This window comes from Ceratotherium simum, chromosome 29 (assembly GCF_057802395.1).
Source record: "Ceratotherium simum simum isolate JZ-2026a chromosome 29, ASM5780239v1, whole genome shotgun sequence".
In the NCBI taxonomy this organism is placed as follows: domain Eukaryota; kingdom Metazoa; phylum Chordata; class Mammalia; order Perissodactyla; family Rhinocerotidae; genus Ceratotherium; species Ceratotherium simum.
In genome coordinates this window covers 8007352-8025186 of record NC_141928.1, presented here as the reverse complement: position 1 = coordinate 8025186, position 17835 = coordinate 8007352, and positions in this window count along the sequence as shown.

The window sequence follows — 17835 nt, the reverse complement described above, 5'->3', positions numbered from 1 at the left end:
GCGTCACTTCCGGGGCCGCCCCTTAGCAACCGCGGACGGGTTCCCCCGACGGGTCCCGCGGAGAACGCGGGCGGCGGCGCCGGAAGGTTCCGGGGTTCCGCGGCGGCTCCTTCTGCGGGACGGCGGCCCGTCCGTGGGTGGAGGAGGCAGCGGGTCGCACCCACCCCGGTCCTGAGCGCGCCCCTCAGGGGCTCTCCCTGGGCTCGGGGGTGCCGCGCGTGGGACATCGGGTCGGTCCCGCCGCGGGCCGCGAGAGCCCAGGCAGTGTTGAGGGCGGGGCGACTGCGCCCTCCCGCGTCAGCCCCCGCGCTGCCCCCGCGTCCCGCGCCCTGTGGAGCACCCCTGCGGGCCCCGCACTACCTCCGCCCACGCGGCCGCGCGCGTACGGCGGCCTCCCCCGAGGCGCCGCCGCTTCTCCGGGGGACCGGCCACTCGGCCGTCACGCGGGCGTCGGCTTCGGGCCCTGCGTTCTCCTCAGCTCCTCGTCCTAAGATCTCGCAGACCAGCCCCTTCCCTCTCCCCGGTAGTCCCCGACCCTGTCCACCATCATTTCTTCTCTGGATTTCTGCAGCCGCCTCCTCGTGGCACTCCCTGCTCCTCCTTATTCTCTCCACAGTCCCAGAGTGATTTTTCCAAAACATAAACTCCCCTGCTTGCAACCCTTAGCGTAGACGACAAGGATGATCTGTCCTGTCTCCGTCTCCAGCCTCTTGTCCCCCTCGCCTTACTTGCCTCCGGCCCCCCTTGCATTCTCCAATCCAGACAGCTTAAAGCATTTTTCGTTCTTTTAATGATCCCTCTGCTCTTCCAAGGGCTCAAATAATTTCTTCCCGAGGAAACAGTCTCCTTGCTCCCATCTGTATCCAGTACACTCCTTCTCCACCTTCTGGTCTCAGATGCTACTTTCTGGAAGAACCCCTTTCTTGACACGACCCTCCCCCATTTCTAATAACTAGTTTGGTGGATTTTTCCCTTCTGCTAAAAGATAATAGTATCTTTTAGTCTTTGAACACGTGTAACTATGTTTATACAATTTTGAATCCTTTAAAAAGTCTATTGATTTCAAATTACCAAAGTAAGACGTGCTTGTACAAAAAAATCCAAACAATACAGAAATATATGGCGGAAAAAATGAAAATCCCCATTCAAACCCTAACCCAACCCCAATTTTATTTCCTTCCCTGGAGGTGACCACTCAACAGTTTGGTGAGTAGCCCCTTAGTCCTTTAAAACTAAGCATGCAGGGGCCAGCCCATGGCTTAGCGGTTAAGTGCGCGCGCTCCGCTCCTGGAAGCCAGCCGGACCCTGGGCGCCCACGGAAGCGCCGCTTCTCTGGCCCAACATACAGCAGCTGGAAGGATGTGCACCTATGACATACAACTATCAACTGGGGCTTTGGGGGGAAAAATAAAGAAAGAAAATCATAAAACTAAGCATGTATGTGTAAGTACCAAAAATATAAAACCCATAGGAAAAAATATAGGAGTAAGTCTTTATGACTTTGGGTTAGGCAATGATTTCTTAGATATGACACCAAAAGTATAAGCCCAAGAGAAAAAATAGACAAATTGGATTTCATCAAAATTAAAAACTTCTTGCAGCGGTCAAGTGGGTGCACTCTGCTTTGGAGGCCTAGGGTTCAAAGGTTCGGATCCTGGGTGCGCACTGATGCACCACTTGTCAAGCCATGCTGTGGCTGCGTCCCATATAAAGTAGAGGAAGATGGGCATGGATGTTAGCCCAGGGCCAATCTTCCTCAGCAAAAAGAGGAGGATTGGTATTGGATGTTAGCTCAGGGCTGATCTTCCTCACACACACAAAAAAATTAAAAACTTCTGTGCTTCGAAGGACACCATCAAGAAAGTGAAGATATAACCCACAGAATAGGAGAAGATATTTGCAAATCATATATCCGATAAAGAACTAGTAATCCAGATTATATAAAGAATTTACAACTAAACAACAAAAAGGCAAATAACCCAATGTAAAATAGGCAACAGAGCTGACTAGACATTTCTCCAAAGAAGATATACAAATGGCCAAGAAGCACATAAAAGATACTCAACATCATTAGTCATCAGGGAAATGCAAATCAAAACCAGAATGAGATACCACTTCATATCCCTAGGATGGATATGATCAAAGAGATAGACGATGACAAGTAGTGGTGAGGATGTGGTGAGATGGGAACCCTCCTACACTGTTACTGGGAATTAAAAATGGCACAGCTGCTTCAGAAAACAGTTCAGCAGTTCCTCCAAGAGTTAAACATATGGTTACTATACACCTAGCAATTCCACCCCTAGGTATATACCCAAGAGAGAGTATTCATAGCAGCATTATTCATAATAGTCAAGAAGTGGAAATAATTCAGATGTCCATCAACTGGTGAATGGATATGATATGGAATAGTATATTCATTCAATGGAATATTATTTAGCAATAAAAAGGAATGAACTACTCACACTTGCTACAAGGCAACAACGTGGATGGACCTTGAAAACATCATGCTAAGTGAAAGAAAACAGTCAAAAAAGACGATACATTGTATGGTTCTAGTCAAATGTCCAGAACAGGCAAATCTTTAGAGATAGAAAATAGATTAGTGGTTCCTAGGGCTGATGGGGTGGAGGAAATGAGAATGACTGCCAGTGGTTACAGGGTTTCTTTTGGGGTGATGAAAATGGTCTACAATTAGGTGGTGATGATGGTTGCATGGTTGATGGATGATAATTGTATATGTACAACATTGTGAATATTATAAAAACCACTAAATTGTTCACTTTAAGTGTGCACTCTAAATGTATGGTATGTGAATTATATCCGAATAAAACTGTTAAAATGCATTTATAAACATATGTGTATATGTAAACTCATAATGCAGGATGAATTTAAAAATGTAAGTAGGCTCATACTATACAAATTGTTCTGTGACATTTTTATCACTTTTTATGTCAGATCATATAGTTCTGTTTAATTCTTTTGAATGGTTGTATATAGTACTCCAATAATTGCACAATTTTCTCTTTTTTTTTAATTTTTATTTATTTATTTATTTATTTTGTGAGGAAGATCAGCCCTGAGCTAACATCCATGCTAATCCTCCTCTTTTTGCTGAGGAAGACTGGCTCTGAGCTAATATCTATTGCCAATCCTCCTCCTTTTTTTTCCCCAAAGCCCCAGTAGATAGCTGTATGTCGTAGTTGCACATCGTTCTAGTTGCTGTATGTGGGATGCGGCCTCAGCATGGCTGGAGAAGCGGTGCCTCGGTTCTCGCCCGGGATCCGAACCCGGGCCACCAGTAGCGGAGCGCGAGCACTTAAGCTCTAAGCCACTGGGCCAGCCCTGCACAATTTTCTTATTGGTGGAATTTGGTTGACCAAAAAAAAATTCAGTCATGAATTCTACCAAATGTTTACAGAGTAGAAATACCAATACTACACAACTCTTCCATAAAATTGAAGAGGAGGGAAGCCTTTCCAACTCATTTTATGAGGTCATCATTACTCTGATACCAAAAGCAGACAAAGATATGACAAGAAGATAAAACTACAGACCAATATCCCTTGTGTATATAGATGCAAAAATTCTTAGCAGAATTTTTTTTTAAAGGTTTTTTTCCTTTTTGCAATCACTGATTGTAGCGTTTAGTTGTTCTCCCACCCATTGTTTTTCTTTTTAAAGATTTTATTTATTTATTTATTTTTCCCCACAAAGCCCCAGTAGATAGTTGTGTGTCATAGCTGCACATCCTTCTAGTTGCTGTATGTGGGACGCGGCCTCAGCATGGCCGAAGAAGTGGTGCCTCGGTGCGCGCCTGTAGTGGAGCACGCGCACTTAACCGCTAAGCCATGGCGCCAGCCCAGCAGAATTTTTAACAGAATAAATACTTTACAGAATAAACTAAATTCTTAAAAGAATAAATTGCCACACTGTTTGTGGTAATTTGTTACACAGGTCCTAAGAAAATAATACTATAGTCTATATAGAAAATTCTACGGAAACTACAAAAAGCCTCTCCAACTAATGAGTCAGTTTAGCAAGATTTCAGGATACATGATCAATAAAAGCAATTAAAATAAATAATAAATAGGGGCCGGCCTGGTGGCATAGTGGCTAAGTTTGTGCTCTCTGCTCTGGCAGCCCAAGGTTCACAGGTTCAGATCCTAGGCAGGGACCTACACACCACTCATCAGGCCATGCTGTGGCGGCGTCCCACACACAAAGTGGAAGAAGATTGGCACAGATGTTAGTTCAGGGACAATCTTCCTTGCCAAAATAATAATAATAATTTATTATTATAAATTAATTTTATTATCAGAAATAATAATAAGAGCAAATAAAAAGCAATTTTATTTCTGTATTTCAGTAATAAACAATTGGAAATTGAAATTGAAAAAATAGTATTTATGATAGCATCAAAAAATATGAGATACTTAGGGATAAATCTAACCAATTATGTGTAAGGCTTACACACTGAAAACTACAAAACATTGCTGAGAGAAATTAAAGACCTAAATAAATAGAGAGAAATATTATGTTCGTGGATCAGATGATTCCATAATGTTAAGATATCAATTATTTCCAAATTGATCGATAGATTCAATGCAATCCCAATCAAAATCTCACCAACATTTTTTCCTAGAAATTGACAAGCTGATTCTTAAGTTCATAAAGAATGCAAAGACTTATTATAGAGCTACTAATATAGTATGTGAGGCCAAAAAGACAGACAAAGAGATCAATGAAATGCAACAGAGAGTCCGGAAATAGATCCCACACATATATGATTAGTAATTGATTTTTGCCAAAGGTGCAAAGGTAATTCAGTTGGAGAAAGGATACTCTTTTCAACAAATGGTGCTGGGACAGTTGGATGCTCATATGGAAATAAACAAACCATCTACAAAAATTAACTCAAAATGAACTGTAAACTTTTAAAAATGGATCATAAACCTAAATATACAACCTAAAATTATAAAACATATAGCAAAAAACATAGAAGAAAATCTTTGTGATATAGGGTTATGCAAAAGTTTGTTAGATATGACATCTAAGGAATTGCAGACTGTATCAAAATTAAAAATTTCTGCTCTTTGAAAAACACTATTGGGGCCGGCACCGTGGCTTAGCGGTTAAGTGCGCGTGCTCCACTACTGGCGGCCCAGGTTTGGATCCCAGGTGCACACTGATGCACCACTTCTCCGGCCATGCTGCGGCCGCATCCCACATACAGCAACTAGAAGGATGTGCAACTATGACATACAACTATCTACTGGGGCTTTGGGGAAAAAAAAGGAGGAGGATTGGCAATAGATGTTAGCTCAAGGCTGATCTTCCTCACACACACACAAAAAAAGAAAAACACTATTAAGAGAATATAAAGGCAAGCCACACACTGGGAGAAAATACCTGCAAAACATATATCTTAAAAAGACTCATGCCACCTCATACCCATTAGAATGGCTATGATCATAAAAACAGAAAATAAAAAGTGTTGGCGAGGATGTGGAGAAATTGGAACCCTTGTGTACAGTTGGTGAAAAATGTAAATGGGTATAGCCATTATGGAAAACAGTATGGCAGTTCCTCAAAAAACTAAAAATAGAATTACCATATGGTAATTCATCTTCTGGGTATATACTCAAAAGCATTGAAAAAAGGTCTTAACAAGATATTTTTACACTCACGTTCATAGCAGCATTATTTGCAATAGCCAAAAAGTGGAAGCAACCCAAGTGTCCATCGATGCATGAATGGATAAACAAAACATGAACTATCATTGAGCCTTAAAAGGAAGGAAATTCTGACACGTGCTACAACATGGATAAAACTTGAGGACATTATACTAAGTGAAATAAGGAGGTTACAAAAAGGTAAATACTGCATGATTCCACTTATAAGAGGTACCTAGAGCAGTCAAATTCATAGAGGCAGAAAGTAGAATGCTGGTTGCCAGGGGCTGGGGGAGGGAGGGTGAGGAGTTGTTGTTTAATGAATACAGAGTTTCAGTTTTGCAAGATGAAAAGAGTTCTGGAGATTGGATGCACAGCAATATGAATATACTTAACACTGCTGAATTGTACCCTTAAAAATGGTTAAGATGGTAAATTTTATGTTATGTATATTTTACCAGAATTAAAAATAAACATAAAAAAAGTATCCAGAAAATCCAAAGAATTCTCAAAACTCAATTTCAATAGGAAAATGAGCAATTCAATAAAAAAGGGGAAATAGATTTGAACAGATAACTTCCCCAAAGAAGATAGATACATGGCAAACACATGAAAAGATGCTCAACACCATTGGTCTTTAAGGAAATGAATGTTAGAACAACAATAAGATACCACTACACACCTACTAGAACGTCTAAAATTAAAAAAATTGACCATCCTAAGTGTTGGTGAGGATATGGTACATCAGGAACTCTCATACACTTCTGGTGTGGGTGTAAAATGATACAATCACTTTGGAAAATGGTGTAGCAGTTTCTTAAAAATTTAAAATTCATCCAGCCAATCCACACCAAGAGAAATGAAAGCATACGTCCATCTAAAGACTTGTGCACGAATGTTCAAAACAGCTTTGGTTGTAATAGCCCAAAACTAGAAACAACCCAAAGTTCCATCAAGAGGTGAATAGATAAACTATGGTATATTCATATAATGGAATATACACAGCATTAAAGAGGAATGAAGTGCTGATACATGCTACAACATGCATGAATCTCAAAATAATTATGCTGAGTGAAAGGAGCCAGATAAAAACGAGTACATGTTGTTTGCTTCCTTTTATACACAATTCGAGAAAATGCAAACTAATCTATAGTGACAGAAGCAGATCAGTGGTTGCCCAGGAGTGGAGGGGGAGCAGTGTGTACAAAAAGAGGAAGAAAGGAGGAGATACAAAAGGGCAGGAGGAATCTTTTGGGGGCGATGGATATGTTTATCATTTTAATTGTGGTGATGGTTTCACAGGTGTATATTCATATGTCTAAACTTATAAAACTGTGCACTTTAAAAATGTGCAGTTTATGGAACATCAACTATATCTCAAAGCTGGTAAAATTTTATTAAAATAAAACCACTGGGGAAAAAAACAAAAATAAAACCACTGGGGGAAACTGGGTGAAGAGTTCAAAGGACCTCTCTGTACTATCTTTATACTTCCTGTGAACCTATACTATTTCAAAACAAAACGTTTAAAAAGTTAAAAAAGAGAAACGTACAAAGTTTAAAAAATTGTATTAGTGCTGGTCAAATAAAAGCTGTACCAGTTTAACTCTCTTTTTTTTTTTTTTTATAATTTTATTTATTTATTTTTTCCCCCAAAGCCCCAGTAGATAGTTGTATGTCATAGCTGCACATCCTTCTAGTTGCTGTATGTGGGACGCGGCCTCAGCATGGCCAGAGAAGAGGTACGTCAGTGCACGCCTGGGATCCGAACCCGGGCCACCAGCAGCGGAGCGCACGCACTTAACCGCTAAGCCACGGGGCCGGCCCAAACTCTCTTTAAAGCTGTTTAGGAGAGGTCAGTTTCTCCACATCCTAGTGACAGTGAGTGTAATAAATATTGATTACTTTTACCAATCCAAGAGGCACAATATAGTTGTTCAATTCATACTCCTTTGAGTATTAGTCCAATTTAATGTCATTTCAGGTTTTGGTGGGACATTTTTATTTCTTCCTTGAAAGTGCCTGCTTAGAAGCTTTGCTGTCTTACCTCCTTCAGATATTTGCTGAGATGTCACGTCGGAGCAGTTTTCCTGACCTCGCTATTTAAAATTGCAGCACCCTCCCACTACCCGTTCCTGCTTTATTTTCCTCTGTAGGGATTTATCACCATCTGACACACTATTCTGTATACTCTATCTTATTTAACATCTGTCTCCCCTCACTAAAATGTCAACGCTTCGAGGGCAGGGATTTTTGTCTGTTTTGTTCACTATTCAGTTCCCAATACCTAGAACGTACCTGGCCTATCATAGGCACTCAGTAAATTTCCTGGATGAATGAATGAATGAATGCTTTTTTTTTTTTATTCCTGTGGGGTATTTGTCTTTTTCTTGTTGATTTAAGAACTCTGTAGGGCCGGCCCCGTGGCTTAGCGGTTAAGTGTGCGCGCTCTGCTGCTGGCGGCCCGGGTTCGGATCCCAGGCACGCACCAACGCGCTGCTTCTCCGGCCATGCTGAGGCCGTGTCCCACATACAGCAACTGGAAGGATGTGCAGCTATGACATACAACTATCTAGTGGGGCTTTGGGGGAAAAAAATAAATAAAATTATTTAAAAAAAAAAAAAGAACTCTGTATATGTTAGGGAGATTAACCCTTTATCATAATGGGTGCACATATTTTCTCCTGTTGATGTTTGTCTTTTACTTCACCATATAGAGATTTTAAATTTTATGTAGTTATATGTCTTATCTTTCATAGTGTCAACTTTAAAATAAAATAGCCAGTTATTTTACCAGCAAAATGAACTTATTCGGGAATAACAGAAGAATGGGAATTCGGGACATGCAAAGTATGGCGAACCGCAGGCAAGTCCAGAGAACAAAGGAGGGGAACTTGCTTTTATAGAGAAAGAGAGGGAGCTGGGAGAGGCTGTTCTCAATGCAAGTTCGTTGGAGGAGAGTAAGAGTTCAGGGTGGTGATAGTTCCTCATTGGCGGGGCTTGTTGCAGGTAAGAAGAAATTCTTCCTTCCTCCTGCTGGGGTAGTGAAGTAGTAGCCAACTCCCTGTTGGAGATGCAAGGTATGTCTCTTCCTATTTGGGGTAATTGAGGATGAGTGGTAGGGCATGAGAGCTCCCTCTACAGGCCTTCCCAACTCCAATTTTAGTTGAGGCCTCCTGTATTAATTTTCACATTTTCCTCTTTTGATCAAGATCTTTCTCTGCAAGCATCGCCGATCAAGAGTCAGGTTTTCTGAATTAAGTAGCTTTTGTTCCTTGGTGCCAAGAAGGACCTTTCCTGGGTGTCTTGTCCTACACTGGAGAACAGTGCACAGACTGGAAACTGCTTGAGGCCACATTTGAGTAACAAGGAGGGATAGTGAGGAGAACTCTCAGGTATTTTTATCCAAAGTCTGTTTTTTGTTAAGGTCATAAGCGTTGGGAATCATCTCGAAGCGCTGAGCTAGCATCACCTTATTAGGCACATCATTTTTACAAAGGTTCAACAAGCAAAAAGTATAGAACTTAACAATAAGTTTACAGAGCAGAATTAAAAACAACATAACAAACCCAGTTTGTATGATGGTTCTAAACCCAGACCTGAAGGTAACCAGCTAAACAGAACAAAACACCACAATTGTCAGGTGAAATTTGTAGTAGCCAATGTGCCTGTTCCCTAATTTTGTGTAATTGGGTTTCTACTTCCACAGAGGCATTTATCTATGCACAACAGGAGGTGTTTGCTACTGCACAGACACCCCTTTGCTCAGCATGTAGATAACCAAGGGCTATAGGATTATCCAAAACCACTTTAGCCAATGAATCAAGTGAGTGTTGCTGAGCTGAAACTGCTTTGGTTGTAGAATTGGCCAACTCTCTTAATCGTAGGGAGAGATTTCTGATTATCTGTTCATTGGCACTTATTCCGATTCACGGAAAGAAAACTCTCCCTGCTGAGGCAAACCCAGAATCACATATGCCTCCTGCAAGTTCTCATTTAAGGAGTTTATAGAGGTTTAATGGGACAGACCAGTGAGAGGCTTCTGCTTTGTTGTGAAGAGAGAAGAGAACAGTGAATACAGTAAGGGCACACTGTACTTTTATCCTCCAGCTGTCAAGGCAATGAGTTGCCCAAGCATTAAGGCCATTACCAAAACCCCCACACATAAAGATGTAGCCAGGAGGCGTGCATAAGACTCCTGCCTAAGTGACAGTATCTAGGACCCATTCATTGGTATGAGGCATCAGCATCATTCAACCAAGGCTCAGATACTATATTGCTACATATCGAAAGGCTGACTAAATATATGGGTATGTCAGCAAGCTTACAAATGGGCCAAATTACATTGGCTGTCCCACAGAGTTTCTTTTATATATATATATATATATATATTTTTTTTTTTTTTTTGGTGAGGAAGATTGGCTGTGAGCTAACACCCATTGCCAATCTTCCTCTTTTTTTGCTGAGGGAGATTGGCTCTGAGCTAACATCCATGCCCATCTTCCTCTATTTTGTACGTGGAAGGCTGCCACAGCATGGCTTGATGAGCGGTGTGTAGGTCCACACCCGGGATCCAAACCTGTGAACCCTTGGCCACTGAAGCAGAGTGCGTGAACTTAACCACTACACCACTGGGCCGGCCCCTTATATAGAAATTTGAGAGATCTTGTTTTCCCAGGGTTGGGTTAGATTGAAGCAAGGACCGAGGTTAGGTGGGCTCAGTACCCTAACTTTATAAAATGGGCCCATGGAACAATTTAAACAAACAGTGGCATTTGGAATTCCAGTGAAATTACTTAGAGGGTGAAATAAGGGGTCATTACGGTCTTGGACAGATCAAGGTTTCTGACGACAGGTCCAGCAATTGGAGAGGTTTTTTCCTTTTGCAATAGATTGGGAAATGTGGAGAAACTCGTTGTCCTTCCAAGAAAGAGAGGGAGAAAATAAAGCAAGAAGCAACAGTGAGAAAAGGGCGTACAGGCCTGGTCCAGTCACCTCGGGAAAGCTGTCTCCTTCAGATGCCGTCTGCTTCCATTCCTGGGAATCTTGAATCTCAGGTCACTGGATGGTGTGCAGGTCCAGTCGGGGTTAGGATGCCTTGTTTAGGTGCAACACGTGAATCCAAGAGTCCACTCCCTGGAGTTCGGAGGCACAAGGGTTAGTCAACAGTCCCTGATAGGGGCCCTTCTAGTGAGGCCAGCGAGAGTCCTTTTGCAGGTATTTTTTCAGTAGACAAAATCTCCAGGTTGCAGAATGTGGCGTTTGGGGTTTTCGTCTCCTGGGAGCGCGCTGTGAAAAGATTATTCTACTGAAGCGTGATTAGTTTCAACAGAAGCAATTAGGCCTTTACATTAGTGAAGTTATGTCTCCATCATCTGAGGATCAAAAGGAGCAGGAGCCAAGTGCATGGGACGCCCTGTAATTATCTCAAAAAGTGAGAGTTGATGAGTCCTGAAGAGGGTAGACCTAAGATTTAGAAACACTAGCAGTAGTGCTTTTGGAAGGTTTCTACAAACTTTGCCAACTGAGTCTTAATAACGCCTTTAGTGCGTCCAACCAGCCCGGAGGATTGAGGGTGACCAGCACAGCGAAAGTGCTGCAGAACTGGCCAAACAGCACAGACCTGTCGAAGCGCTTGACCAGTGAAATGAGTTCCCCAGTCACTATGAAGTTCTAGCTGGGTTCTGTTAGAAAAAATAATCTTTTCTAATAGAATTTTAGCCACAGAAGAAGCAGTGGCCTGCCTACAAGGGAAAACTTCAGTCCAATGAGAAAAGATACAGACCGTGACCAAGACATATTTGTGTCCATGAGATGGGACAAGCTGTATGAAATCCTTTTGCCAAACCTCCAATGGTCCACTGGACGATTTAAAGTGACCAGCAGTGGTGCAGACAGGTTCTGCTGAATTGTATTTTGGACAGGTAGGGCAAGCAAAATAGGTGCTTTTCACAACCCTATTAATATTTCCTCACCAGTATTGGTGCATACAGGTCACCATTTTATCAGTGGACCAATGATTCAAGGCATGTACAGTGATTAGCGATGGAAACTTCAGAGTCTCCGCTAAGACTGGGTTGTCACTTGGCCTGAACCAGAGCTTTCTCTTTCTTGTCAAGCCCACAGTTGTTGAATTTTCAATCTTGTTTTTCCTTTTCTGAGGCCAATTCTTGGGCTCTTCTAGCCAATTTTTCTAAGTTATCATATGGGGAAATATCCCTTTGGACTGTGACAGAGGTTTGGCTGCTGTTGTTTCCCTTAAGAGCAGCATTCCTCGTGGAAGTATCAGCAAGGTGATTTCCTTTCGCTTCCAGAGAGTCAAGTTTGGAATGTCCCAGGATCTTAATAATAGCAAAAGCAGCAGGTGAAAGTATAGCATCCCATAATTCCTGAACACAAGGGCTATTTTTTATTTTATTTCTGCTGGAAGTAAGGAAATCGCGTTGCTTCCACAACATTCCAAAATCCTGAGCCACTCCAAAAGTGTATCTATATCAATATAAATGTCAGCAGTTTGCCCTGGGCTAGTGTGCAGGCCCGTGTGAGTGCGTATAATTTGGGTTGTTGAGCCACAGCAGCCAAAAACAAAGATGCTTCTCCAATTACATCAAAAGGTGTTGATATTGCATATCCAGCACAATATTTACCATTGCTACTTTTTAAATGAGAACACTCAGTGAACTATGAGAAGTTGGCGTTACTGAAAAGAGTTTCCTGCAGATCTCATGAGGGATCAGGAGGCGATCCATCAGTGTTAAGTAGTTGTGAAGGACTGCATCGGTAGTGAAGTGAAAGGGTAGCAGGTTAAGGTTATTGCAGGGAGAAAGAGTTGTACGAGGAGCGGTCAGTATGAGCATCTTGTAAGAGGTGAGACAGCTGGTTGAAAGATGCTGAGCGTGGTGAGAATTTAGGAGGGTTTCCATGCATGGGGTACAAAGATGGTTAAAGGGGATCCCACAACTATTTCCTTAGCGGCTTTAACCAAAAGGGCAGTGGCAGGAATGGCTCTTAGGCAAGGAGGGTATCCTTGTGCCACAGAGTCCACTCCCTTGCTGGCTATAATACCCTATGGGTTGCTGGTGGTCCCCGCGTTTTTGGGTGAGCATCCCAAGGGCATTCCCTTCCTTTTCACATACAAAAGGAAAAACGGAAGCTGTTAATGGGGATGCTCAAGGGCAGGAGAGTTCTTTAAGCTCTCCTTTAAGTCTTTAAAGGCTATGTCATCCTGTTGTCCCATAAAATTGGGTTGGGGTTGTTGTTCTTTAGTAAAACATGCAGAAGTTTGGCCGACAGAGAGAAACTTAGAATCCAATTTTGACAATAGCCAACTAACCTGAGAAAACCTCGCAGCTGATGTTTAGTTTCGGCTTTTGGGAAACTCAGGACACCAACAGGCTTGTCTGGATCTAGGTGTAGCCCTTATTTCAATATCAGATGCTCTGAATACCGAAGCTGGATTTGGACAAACTGCAATTTTTCCTTGGTGACCTTGTGTCCCTTTAAGGCTAAAAGCTTTAGCAAGTGGATGCTGTCTTCCTGTGAGAAGACTTGGGAGGGAGAGCAAAGAAGCAAATCATCCGCATATTGCAACAAAGCAGAACCCCCGGGAAACTTCATATCATCCAGATCAGCCTTCAAGATTTTGGAGAAATAAGGACTCTCAGTAAAACCCTGAGACATTACTGTGCAGGTGAATTGTTTTCCTTCCCAAGTGAAGGCAAAAAGGTATTGGCTAGCTTCACCAACTGGAATGCTAAAGAATGCACTGCACAGGGCTGGCCCCGTGGCTTAGTGGTTAAGTGCGTGTGCTCCGCTGCTGGCGGCCTGGGTTCACATCCCGGGTTCGCACCAACGCTACCGTTTCCCCGGACATGCTGAGGCCGCGTCCCACGTACAGCAACTAGAATGATGTGCAGCTATGACATACAACTATCTACTGAGGCTTTGGGGGAAAAAATAAATAAATAAAATTCTTTTCTTATAAAAAGAATGCACTGCATAAATCAATTACAGTAAAGAATTTTCCCTCAGTTGGGATGGATGCCAGTAGCATATAAGGGTTAGGAACGACTGGGTGTCAAATGGGTGCCGAGGGATGACAATGTTATTTATTTATTTTTATTTTTTATTTTATTTTATTACTATTATTTTTTTTGGTGAGGAAGAGTGGCCCTGAGCTAACATCTGTTGCCAATCTTCCTCTTTTTGCTTGAGGAAGATTGTCCCTGAGCTAAAATCAGCACCAAACCTCCTCTATTTTTTATTTGGGACACCACCACAGCATGGCTTGATGAGCGGTGCGTAGGTCTGCACCCAGGATCTGATCCCACAGACCCCAGGCCACCAAAGCAGAGCGCGCAAACTTAACCACTACACCACCGGGCCGGCTCTGACAATGTTATTTATTGCTCAGAGGGATGACAATGTTGTTTATTGCTTGGAGGTCCTGGACAAACTTCCACCTTTAGCCATTGGGGGTTTTTTTAGGGTTAAAATAGAGGTGTTACAGGGATGAATACAGGGGCCAATAAGCAATAAGGCCCAGTCCTCTATCATCAGCCTCTTTGTTTATAGGACATTGATTAACACTGGGAAGAGGCTTTGAGGGCTCTATTTGCATGTTAATAGGAGGTGCACTGTGGATTCTGACAATATCAGTTGTGGACTTTGCCCATAAAGACGGTGGTAGCTGATCTAACAGGGACAAATGATTAGTGTCCTTGGAATTAGCTTTAATGTTCTCATCAGAGACGGAGCAAATAAAGGATGTTGAAGGATCATTTAATTCACCTAGATGACCATTTTGGATGCTGCTGTCAAATTCTAGAATTATTTCCTCCTTTTGGGAGAAAGAAATTCCAGCAGGGTATTTTTCTAAGAAGTCTCAGCCCAATAAATGAACAGGAGCAGAGGAACTAGGCAGAAAAGGGTGAATATCTCTCAAAGGGCCTAAACAAAAGGGAATGGGTTTAGAGACAGGGACCTGTTGAGGTTCGCTTGAGATCCCCACTATCTGAACTGCTTTAGCACTCCGAAGCAGGTGCTGTTTAATAACAGTGGGGTTAAGCACCAAGAGCGTTTCTCCAGTGTCAATAAGTACAGGGAGAGATTGCTTCCCAGTCTGGAGAGTGGTTTTCCCAAATTGATTAAGGTGAAGGATTGGGAAAAGCCCCTGTGGTTCCTTAGAGCCTTGTCATTGGGGATTAGAAAAGCATTGGAAAGGGTGGTTAGAGGGCTGAAAACCCTTAGAGCACTTATAGTTAAGGCAGTCTCTCTTCAAATGCCCTGGCTTTTTACAGTAATAGCAGAGACCACAAAATTTCCAGTTCTGTCTAGGGGCCTCCATTTGTTGAAGTTGAAAATTAAGGATTTTGTCCTCCTTTTAGCTGGATCATCTAGGGTGCGAGCGAGCTGATTTGCTAGATTGACCAACTCTGGAATGGACACAGTCTCCCATCCCACCCAGTCCTTTTTACTAGAAGAGAAACGTGCTAGTTCAGCCCATTAATAAACAGAATTAAAGGCTACCCGAGTGGATTTAACATCCACGGGGAGGCCAGAATTCTCTTTAAAAGTGATCTGAAGCCAATTATAACAGTCATGAGCAGGTTCATTAGGCTTTTGTGTGCAAGCTTGAATTTTGTTCCAATCAACAGGCTTGGGAAAAGCTACTGTGATTGCTCGGTGGAGATTTCCAGTGAGTGTTCTAGCATCTTTCCAAAAGTTAGAGGTTCATTTCTCTAAATTCCTTTCAGGATGTTCCCATTGGGCCAGTCTCATCCAATGTTGGGCCTGACGTTCACCAACAAGCATGTGGATTAGTTGATATAAATCTGAAAATCCTGGCTGGGAGGTCTGAATAACTATGTTAAATTCATTGGCAAATTGATAGGGGTCTTCAGTTGCTTTAGGATAAACTTTAAATACGGCTTGCAATTCAGCTTCAGTCCAGGGAACAGAGTAAGATGGCATCGGGTGTGTGGAGGGGAGCCGGAGACAAAGGAGGGGGGACACAAGTCTTCCAAGCCATTTTGTTTTCCTTTAGTTGGTTATCTCAGCTAATTTAGACATGGTGTTTTGCAGAGAAGCAATTTTAGAGTCCTAAATATGCTTGGAGGCCTCAAGGTACAATTAAAATAGGCATCTCATTCAGTCTGTTTGATTTTAGAGCCGTGGCTTTCTAATTTAGTTCTGAGAAAGCAAGTGTGGGGAGATCAAAAATCCCCCATAATGGCCATTGGTGTTTTAAGTCATTTTTTATTAAATCAGTCCGTTTAGTTAAAGATGTGCATGAGGAGGGATCATAGTTTTTAAACAGAAAACCAGCCAGAGTCCCTGAAAGAGGGCTTCCCTTAGAGCATTTAGATGACTGGGATCCCACTTCTCAAATCGTCCTGAGAACAAAAGAAAATTCCTAGCTAGCCCAATTCCAAAAGGAACCTTACCAAAGTTTCAGCGCACTTCCAAAAGGAAAATAACCAAGTACTCACCAAGGATGAAGCCTTGAACCAGAAAGGACAAAGCCTTTCATGATCCCGAATAAAGTCAGAGAGCTCTGGGGCCGGCCCCGTGGCTTAGTGGTTAAGTGCACGCGCTCCGATGCTGGTGGCCCGGGTTCGGATCCCGGGCGCGCACCAAGGCACCACTTCTCCGTCCATCCTGAGGCCGAGTCCCACATACAGCAACTAGAAGGATGTGCAGCTATGACATACAACTATCTACTGGGGCTTTGGGGGGAAAAAATAAATAAAATAAAAATCTTAAAAAAAAAAAAGTCAGAGAGCTCAAAATGCAAGGAGAGTAGAGCTCAGAATCTGAGAGGGGACTTACCAACTGAAAGTAAGCAGCGACTCACGGAAGCTATGAGCACAAGGGGCTCAGTGCAGGTACCTCACATGATTTCAGGGGTCATTGTCTCTCAGCCAGGGTCACCTCCTTTGGATCCCAATTTCTGACACCATTTAACATCAACTTTAAAATAAAATAGCCAGTTTTTTTTTTACCAGCAAAATGTTTTTATTCAGGACTAGCAAAACAATTGCAATTTGGGACATGTGAACTATGGCAAACTACATGCAAGTCTAGAGAACAGAGGGGAGCTTGCTTTTATAGAGAAACAGGAGGAGTTGGGAGGGGCTGTTCTAAATGAAAGTTCATTGGAGGAGAGTAAGAGTTCAGGGTGGCTACGGCTCCTTACTGGCTGAGCTGCAGCATTTTCCATTGGCTGGGCTCGTTGCTGGGCAAGAAGAAATTCTTCCTTCCTCCTGCTAGAGTTGTCAAGTAGTAGCCAACTTCCTATTGGAGATGCAAGGTAGGTCTCTTCCTGCTTGGGGTGATTGACAATGAGTGGTAGGGGGTGAGAGCTTGCTCTATAGGCCTTCCAGACTCCAATTTTAGTTGAGGTTTCCATTATTAATTTTCACAATAGCTTCTGGGCCTTGTGTCTTCCTTCTCCAAGATTATAAACATTTTTCTATATGTTTTTCCTCCAATCCCTTATATTTTTCCCTTGTAGAGCTTTAATTCATCTAGAGTTTATTTTTCTGTCAGATGTAAGGTAGGAATAGAACTTTATTTTTTTCCAAATGATAGCCAACTGTATTTTTCTTAACCTATCATTTGTGTTTTTCCCTGTCTTCCTAACCACCATTTTCACGGGCTGGCTGGTATTCTTTGTATCTGGAAAAATATTCCTTTCCTGGTGTGCAATTAAGTCAACATTTATTCATTTCTTATATTTCATATAAAGGACCTTCATCTTTGTATTCTGCCACACGGTACCTCACACATAGTGAGAGCAGAAATTGTGGGATGAGTGAATAAAGGAACAGGTATCTGTGTGCCTGCTCTGTGGGGCAGTGAAGTCCTGGTGGGCAGGCACCTGGGAGCTGGAGGAGGTTTCAAGGTTACACAGTCCAGTGACAAAGTTTTCACCTATGTGTAGAAAAATTTAAAAAATAAGGACAATTATGCGCATAGGCACACGGATGTGTAGAGAAAATCATTGTAAGGCTGCCAACAGTCTTTCCTTGGGAAGGATCCTGAAATCTTGGCTTTCCTTTTCTATTGTTCCGATACTATGGTAAACTTCATGTTCATGAAATCCAAAAGTCAAGGAGACACTGAACTGCAGTCCTGCTCCTGCATCCGCACCATCTGC